The sequence below is a fragment of the Chrysochloris asiatica genome, unplaced genomic scaffold (genome assembly GCF_000296735.1).
Source record: "Chrysochloris asiatica unplaced genomic scaffold, ChrAsi1.0 scaffold00050, whole genome shotgun sequence".
NCBI classification, from domain to species: Eukaryota; Metazoa; Chordata; class Mammalia; order Afrosoricida; family Chrysochloridae; genus Chrysochloris; species Chrysochloris asiatica.
In genome coordinates, this window is record NW_006408568.1 from 17034469 (window position 1) to 17044143 (window position 9675).

A 9675-nucleotide genomic window follows, 5' to 3' on the forward strand; every position below is an offset into this window, starting at 1 on the left:
TTTTTTATGCTTTCTGAATGTCTCCAGGTAGATGTGATCAGGAAATGGGCTTCCCTTTTCACTCTTCTTCCTGAGAAATTTCAAGATACCACTGTTGGTCATTTCGATGTAACTTAGGATTTAATTTTTGGGCTATTTGCTCTTTTGTCTGCTTGTCCCGCTCCACAATCCCCATTCAGGCCTTTTTTCTAGTTGTAAACAGTTCAGGGCCGGCTGTGGCCGTTTGGTTTTAATTGGAAACTGTATCTTTAAATTTCGAGGAGATCTGTGCACATATGTAGTAGAACCCTCCGAGGGTGGGGCTGGGGCGCCCACTAGCTCAGGTACCCCTATAGTCACCAGAATAGAGGTGCATAGATAGCAAGGGACCAATGAACAGCTCCCAAAAGAAAAGAATGTCCACACCTTTATCTCAGCGGTTCTGCCAGGCATCTGTGGCCACTCCGATCCTTCCCCTGCTTGGTCTCACCCAAGATGGCGGTTCCTGGAGCAGCCGACCGTCCTGGACTAGAAGGCAATAGATTTCTTGCTTCTGCTACAAATTCCCCCAGCTGTAAGCCTTCCAACCTTCTAAATATTCCTTTAAATGTGATTCAGAGTTCTGGGACTATCCCCTGAGCCTACTTCGTTGGGGATTCTGTATTGTTGCTGGCGGCTCTCCTTTACTGCACTTCCACTCGATACACCATCTTGTTTGTTCTACTTTCCCACAGTTTCTTGATCCTCAAAGTGAGGAGGGAGTGTGGCTGATTTTTCAGTTTATGATGACTATCTCAAGACATACTGACAAGATGACTTCATTTCTCAATGGGGCATGAAAGTTGGGCCTGGGGGGACTACATGGGACCTTTGTCCCATGTAGCAAAAGGATAACCCACTCCTATTACTCGGCCCTTCTGAATTGCATATCAATGAAGACTTTTCATTGATAGCATTTAACCCAAATGAAACTTTTTTTTTTCCAAATGAAACTTTTTGTCGAGTGAATTTTCAGTGACTAAAGTGGGTGAGTTCCTGTTAAGTGCTGTTGAATCTATTCCGACTCATAGCGACTCTCTACAGGGTTTCCGAAGAGTGACTGGTGAGTTTGAACAGCGACCTAGTGGTTCAAACTGACCTTGTGGTCCAATGCTTTATCCCACAGCACCACACCAGAATACATACCGAGTTGGAGGCAGCCTTCTGCCAGTTTCCGATCAATGATGCCAAGTAAGTGAGTATCTAAGCCAACTATGTATAAAGTTCACCCTGCCCTTAAGAGGCTTACCATCTCTTTAGGGGTGACAGGATGAACCTGAGAATAATTAAATTGAGAATGTGGATCTGGGTCACTTACTGAACAGGTTTGGATGCTCAAGCCTGTGCTTAACAATTAAGAAAACCGTGTCTTCTTAATTGGATCAAGGGGCCAGGAATTGCTTCCAGGCTCTCTAAATGTGATTGGTGGACGGCGTGACGGGATGGCACCCGGAGTTGAGTTCGTTGCCCCCTGCTCTTGCTTGTGTACCACACCCTAATTCCATCAGAGGTAGACTATTCCATTTGTGGATTAGACCAGGCCCTTTACTTCTGCAATGTTTCCTTCCAGATTCCAGTTCCAGCTCACTGCCCTGCCATTCAGCACAACTCTGCGAAGTGAGGCAGCAACATCTCTGCCAGCCAGTCTTACTAACCACTAGCAGCTCTGATGAAGGTAGAGGTTTTAAACTACAGTGGCATCTAAGATAAAGTTTGGGGATTAGGTGTCTCTGTTTTCCATTACCACAGATAGAAGAGCTGGCGGAATGTCTCCCCTCATAGCCAGCTGGCCGGCCAAAGGTGAAAGGAGAGGAGGACAGGAAGAGGCATATATCAATCCACTTTTTCCATCACCATAGTCCTCTAAGGTAGACTGCTTCCGTTCTGTCACAACCTGGGCAATGAAAGCTCTGAGGACACAGCCGAGTTACCCAAGGACTGTCTTTAACTACCTGCCCTAAACTTTGGGAGCACTAACAATAAAAAAAGAGGAAAGAAAACTCTCAATGTAAGCCTTAAACTTCAGGGCAATGCTGCCTTGGCTTACTAGTTAGAGAAAAGATGTTTGATATCTAGATAAAGATATCACTAATGGAAGATGTCGCTTTGATTCCACATCTTAAAAACAAAAGTCCCATTTCTGTCAATGGATGTCCTATTACATGTCTTAGAACTGTGTTTTGTACCCATCAGCCATTGAATTTAATGTCTGGCGATGATGTGACAGGAAAGCATTCCAGCTTGATCCTAGAATCTGAATGGCTAACATGAATTTCCACTAAAGACAGACAACCATAATTTAGTGAGAAAGAATGCTCAGGCTGGGCTGAAGTTTGAAAATCCATACAATGTGTTGGCTTGCTTCGAACTTCCCATTTTGTTAAGGATTACATTTCTACATGGTTCATGGACTAGATGTTAATCAGTGTCTGTTGGCCAGAGAGGACAAACCCCACCTCAAATAAATGCGTTTAAGATGTTAGGGAGTGACCAGAGAGGAATATGTGCGCAGAGACCTGAAAAATATGAAACCAGTTAAGAACTCAAAGGTCACTTTGTTCAGGGCAGAATTCTTGTGCCTGGTGTTGACAGTTCACCCTCTGGGTGTTTTCACGAGCTTAAAGGATCAAACTCGTCCACATGAAATATGGAATGTCTAATACAGAAGCCCCACATACCCTTCAGCCCAGCCTCTTTGCTCTAAAATTAATGTGGCTCCGGTTTTGTGTTGAGTGCTACTCTGCCTCTAGTTCTAGCACAGGCATGGTCTTTGCTGAAGTTTTAGGCTGATGCATCTAGAGGATGCTTAATAGAAGTCAGGGAGCAAAACAAAATAGGATACTTAATAGTCTGTGAAGGAGGGGGAGGGTTATCCCCAGCCAGGTCTGGCATCAATACTCAGTGATAATGGAGCTTCTTTGTGGAAATTGCACCAAGACAATGTTCCCGGTCACTGTCAAAACAGACAGCCATGCTAAAGGGGGGATGAACTGTGTACCTTCTGCCTTAAAAAATAAATGGTTATTTTCCTGGAGGTAGATAGTAAAGAGTAGGCATTTATTTGTGAGATGATGACCTTAAGCAACAAGAGATAGATTATGAACAGGTGACCAACTCCAGAAGGTGAAGCTTGCTTTAGACTTGTTTTCATCCTTCTCCCCCTTTCTGGCCTCCACTGGTTCCTTTTTGGTATCAGTCACCATGGTGACAAGTTCCTGGTACTGTCCCTCATTCTGCTGCAAAATCCTGACCCAAGTAGCATCCTAAAGCCTGGGCTGATGTCAGCTAATCCCGTCTCCCTCTCAAAACAAACCTGAACTGTGCTCCAAGTTCTTTGTAGTCAGCAGCTGCTGGCAGGTTGACCCCCAATCCTCGGAGACCTTACACACAATGGAACAAAGGCTGCCCTGTCCTGTACCTTCTCCAAGGAGCTCTGGTACTGTAGTGGTTACGAATTGGGATGTGAACCTCAGGGTCAGCAGTTCGAAACTACCAGCTGTTCCGCGGGAGAAAGATGAGGCTTTCTGCTCCCGTAAAGATTTACAGCCTCGGAAACCCTATGCAGGGTCGCTATGAGTCGGAACTGACTCCATGGCACATAACAACAACAATTGTGACCCATTGGATTGTCATTGGCTGATTTTTCAGAAGTAGATAGCCAGGTCTTTCTTCCATTCAGTCCATTTTAGTCTGGAAACTCTGCTGAAACTTGTTCAGCATCAGAGCAACATGCAAGCCTCTGCTGACAGGCAGGTGGAGGTTTCAGAAGAGGTACATTGACTGGGCATCAAACTGGGATCTGCTGTATCAAAGGGGAGAATTTTACCACTGAACCACAGCTGAACTCCCTGCTGAGACTTGAGTTGATAAACTCATTTAAGGTATTAATGGACTCCTGGTGTGGCACTAGAGGATAAGCACTGGACTGCTAACCACAAGGTCAGTGGCTCAAACCCACCAACTGCTCCTTGGAAACCCTATACGGGGTCACTATGAGTCAGTTCTGGCACATAACAACAACAAAAACATTAATAACTTAGAACTGTCTTTCCCTGCTGAGCTATGCAAGTAGAGGAAGCCCTTAAAACTCGACATCAGGGGAGATACGGAACTATCTGGGCAAAGGGGCCTTTCCAGCTGGTTCAAAACCTAGCACAGTGATTTTTGTTGACTAATAATATCAGTTAATGCACAGGATGGCCACCAAGTTTGGAAACATAGAAATTATTTTATCATGTCACTAATTTAAAATTGGAGGACTGGTGTGGGCTAAAGCACTGGACTGCAAGATTGGTTTGAACCACAAGGTCGGCTGTTCAAAATCACCAACCATTCCTTGGAAATCCTATACAGGGTCACTATGAGTCAGGCCTGACTCAACAGCACTTAACAAGAACAACAACCACTTAAGATCAATGAGCCATGTGTACATTCCATTTGTTTCTAAACTTGGTTGTCACCCTGAATAATGAGTTTTACATGAATTATGTGCTTTACATTGTTATCTCCCTTAACCTTCCCAACAACCCTATGGTGGAGGTATTATTATTAATCACCCCATTTAACGGATGAGGACCAAAAGGCTTAGAAAAGTAGAACTGAGTAACTCACGCTCTTTAGACTGCCTGCCTCCAGAGTTCTGCTGCTAGGCTCGACTCTCTGCTTTGAGAGGCCTCCCCTCCTCTCCCTAAAACAGGAGTTGAAGACAGGATACTATGCCCTGAGTCTTCAGGATCTGCATTCCCCCCACCCCCGTTTTGAACACACTTGCTATTGATTTTTTCTGTTGAGTGATTGTCTTGCTGTTTATTCCTTGTAAGGCAGGCTAACCAATTGCCCTCCCTCTCAAGAGGTTAAGTTACTTGGCCAACATCTCATGGCAGGTAAAGATCAAAACTGGAGTAAAAACTCACAGTCCTAGGGCTTGAGGCCCAGGATTTCATGGGGAGTGTTCTTAGCAGAGGCAGGCCATGTTCCTATTAGATTTCTTGGTGACCATTAGCATTCTCCATGACCCAGCATAATCTCCTATGTGAAAGCTTTGGTTTTAAAATCCCCTTCCAAGCCTGAAGGAGGATATGACTTACTATTGGGTGACCTTCAAAGAGTGGTCATTTTCTTTCAAATTGCTGTTTGCCCACACATGTGAGTAGATAACAGGTTTTCAGGCACCACTTGGAGACTTGCCTCCTTAATTATATCTCAGCTGGTAAAACTCAACCAAACTAATCACAAAACACTCAGTCCAATAAAAGAACCTTCTTTTTATAATGGAAAAATTAACCAGTGTTGAGCAGTCTAGGTTAGAGAAACAGCCATAAAATATAATTATAATAATAATATTAATAGTGGTACTCTGTACATGGCCTTTTATCCTAGATCTGAGAGTGACTGGCTTAATGCTAATTAATATGACTCTTGCCCTGTCAGAGCTTTAAACGGGTCTAGAAAAGGAAGCAGGAACTTTTTTGTTTTGTTTTGTTTTTTAAATAAATGATGCCTGTTGGCCTTGTCAAAATGGAGATGAAAACATACCACCTGAACCTTCACCCAAGGACTGGAAGGCATTCCAAAGCCATGAATGGAAGACAGTTGGTAAGCATGTAGGACTGGAATTCCAGAATCCCAGAAATGATCAGGTTTCCTATGACTGACTTCCGATGTCACAGAGGTTTAAAAAGCCTGCTTTTTCTCAGTTGAGGGGATGGAGGTGGTGGGTTTCGCATGGTTTCCTTCCCTTTGGGGTTTGAACAGAATTGATAAGAATTTTAGAAGCCTGTCTTCAAGGTTTGATGCTGTGTACCCCTCCTAGTGTGGCACTGTGGGTAAATGCACCAGACTGCAAAGCCGTTTGAACTGCAAGGTTGGTGGTTCAAGCTCATCAGCTGCTCCTCAGAAACCCTATAAAGGGTCGCTGTGGGTTGGAACTGGTAGTGTAGTGGTTATGAATCGGGCTGAGAACCTTAAGGTCAGCAGTTCGAAACTACCAGCCGCCTCGTGGGAGAAAGATGAGGCTTTCTACTCTCGTCAAGATTTACAGCCTTAGAAACCTTGTACAGGGTCTATATGGATCGGAATTGACTCGATGGCACCTAACAACAACAATGGATTGGAACTGACTCCATGGCCCTTAACAACAACAACCCCACCTCTGGGTATGTTGGTTTCTATCACTTGGCTTGCTGTTGTTGTTGATGTTAAGTGCTGTTGAATCAGTTCTGACTTATAGCAACCCTGCATAAGGTTTCTGAGGAGCAACTGGTGAATTTGAACCACTGACTTTGCTGTCCAAACCGACCTTGTGGTCCATTGCTTATCCTACAGCACCACACGAGGACTCCTTGGCTGACTGGGCTTGGCCAAGAAGCAGGTTTGTTTAGTGGTTCAAATGGGCTCATGAGGGCCCAGATCACTGATGCTGTTTCCCTGGGTGGAGAAGTGAAAATGAGCAAGACGGACTGCAGCATGTGTGTGGCAACTTGTCAAAAGGTGGTACATCAGGCATGCCTTTCTTTGTTTCCCCTGGGCTTGGGGTGAAAGGGTGACAACCAGAGAGGCACACTCTCCAGAGCTACTGATCAGATCAGAGATTTGGGAAATTAGGATAGGAAGGCCAGAATGGTTGCCCGTGAGTTTCGGGTAGAAGGACAGTAGCCACAGAGACACATTCTCTAGAGACAGCAATCAGATTGAAGATTTGGAAGTGGTTAAGAATATGGTGGCCTAAATTGATCTCCTTGATCTGCGCACTGTGCAGACATGGCCAGGGTCAGTCCTGGAATAGACAGCTATCTAGCACTTCACCTTTCTAGCTGTACATAGTGGTAATTGAACATAGATTCTGAAACTGGATGGGTGGGATGCAAATTCTGGCTCTATCTATAGAAAACTAATGAATCCCTCTAGACTTCAGTTGCCTGCATCTGTAATATAGGGATAGTCTATGTATTTAGTCATTGTGGGGATTAAGTGAAACACTATATGTAATGTTCTTGGAACTATACCTACACTGGTAGAGTAATTTAATTGTCCTTTTAACTACTGAAGTCTTTCCAGACTTTCTGGTCTTTAGTTACCAATGGATTGCCTAAAAAGTATCAGTTAACAGTAGTTCACATAATAGGTATCTTAGTGTGTCAATGATCATTTTGATAGAGAAAGTGGGCTATATCCAAAGATATATTCACTGTGATGTAACTCTGCCATTTAGAATCCTGTTTGAGGCTGTCCAAGGAGCCCTGGTGATGCAGTGCTTAAGCACTTGGCTGCTAACCAAAAGGTGGGTGATTTGAACCTACCATAGCAGCTCCACAGGAGAAAAATGTAGCAGTCTTTTTCCAAAAATAATGACAGCCTTGAAAACCCTCTAGGACAGTTATACTCTGTTGTCTAGGGTTGCTATGAGTTGAAATTGGCGCAGTTACAGTGGGTTCAGGCTTTCCATTGGTCCTTAAAAATCTCTGCTCTGGCACATTTGTGAACAAAAGTAGGAGTGGAGTGGAATGAGATGCTAAATGACCCCAAAATATAATGCTCTGGAAAATGATTCCAGATACTTTATACAGAATAAACATTTCACATTGGGAGTTTCTCCTAGATTTAGGTAGCATGGGAGATGGACCCATAAAGGAAGGATAGAAGGAGGCTGGAAGGACAATTTGAGGAGATGCAAGAAGTTTAAGGAACTTTAGGGAAAACTGTCTTAGTACATAAATGTATTCTGTTTCTAGAGAATTTAACACCACTTAAGTTAGATGTGTTTGTTGTTAGTTGCTGTCAGGTTGGTTCCGACCCATATATGACAGCATGAATTGTGGCCCCATCCTGTGTTCTACTCATGATTGTGGTCTGCTTGAGTTTACTGTTACAGCCGTTGTGCATTCTGAATGCCTTCCAACCTAAGGGCTCATCTTCCAGCCTTCTACCAAACAATATTCTGTTATAACCCATATGGTTTTCACTGACTAGTTTTCAGAAGTCAATTTCTAGGCCTTTCTTCCTTATCTGTCTCAATCTGGAAGTTCTGTTGAACTCTGTCCACCATGCAACACTGCTGGTATTTGAAATACCAATGGCATAGCTTCCAGAATCAGAGCAATATGCAAGCCACCATAGTTCAACACACTGAAATATAGGTGATGAATAAGTTATATGTTATTATTGTTGTTAAGTGTCAGCAACTTGGTTTTGACTCATAACCAGCCTGTAGAGAGTTTCCAAGAAGTGGCTGCTGGGTTTGAGCCACCGACCTTGTGGTTAGCAGTCCAGTGCTTATCCTACAGCACCACACCAGGACCCTGAATGGGTTAGATAGGAAGCCTTAATTTGAAGACTAGTCTTCTGTTTTGGTTGGGAGCAACAGTTGTACTTTTTAAGGGTTGTGAAGGAGATTATTTAGTGACAAACTGTGGTATCTGGGATAATACTAAATATTACGACTCAGTCTTATGTATTACTCTAGAAATCAAAGCACCCCTGATATCAAATACTATATTGATTGGGTGGCATACTACAAATCATACACATCAAGGGATGGTGTAACAAACTGAAGCATTCATGACAAACCCAAACTAAATGCAAATCAAAGCAACTTGCCTTTCTAGAGCTAACTACTAGATTTACAAAAGGCAGTTTACTGGACTTTAAAAGAATCAGCTGCACCAAGACAATAAAGAGGACATGGAAATGGTGACCCACCAGGAACTGGCCAACAAAGCCAACTTTCCAAATGTCTGATTTTTTCTTTTTAATCCTTAAAATTCTAAAAATTAGGATAATAATGGGAAGTGCAGTTGTTGTTGTTGTTAGGTGCCATCGAGTCAGTACTGACCCATAGCAACCCTATGCACAGCAGAACGAGACACTGCCCAATCCTGGGCCAACCTCACTACTGTTGCCACGGTTGAGTCCATCAGTACTGCCACTTGGCCAATCCATCTCGTTGGGGGTCTTCCTCTTTTTCTCTGACCCTCTATCTTACCAAACATGATATCCTTCTCCAGTGACAGGTCTCTCCTGACAATATGTCCGAAATATGAGAGACGAAGTTTGGCCATGTTGGCCTCCAAGGAGCACTCTGGCTGCACTTCTTCCAAAATGGATCTATTGGTTCTTTTGGGAAGTCGAGTGATATATTTTAATTTGTATTTTTCTCTGTTAGTGTCATTAAAAGCCAAAAATCACCAGTATAAAGATCATTGCATATTTGCCAAGGCTTTGGATTTAACCATTCAACTTCAATTTTCTTTTTAGAATCACTAAGTTCATGAAAGAAAGAACTGAAAAATATATAAAATGTAAGATATTCTCAGTTTGTATCCCATATTTTTACTATTTGTTGTGTGATACCAGGTAAGGGACTTGATTTCCTTATGCTACAGTTTTCTCATTTCAAGGCCATGGGAGATCATGATAATTATAGCTTATGGATCCTTTGATATAGAGTGTATCAACAGGAACATGTTAGCTCCATTGTGGCTGATTATGTTACCCTCAAGTGTTGTTAATCCAGCCAAGGGTGAGGTCATGGAATTGGGTGATACTACAAGATGTTATAACGCAACTTGCTATTTGACCAAATGTATGAATGTGCTCTTGGCATCCAGAGTAATAGTCTAACAGTATGAATATCAGAGTGAAATATTCAGTACATCAACT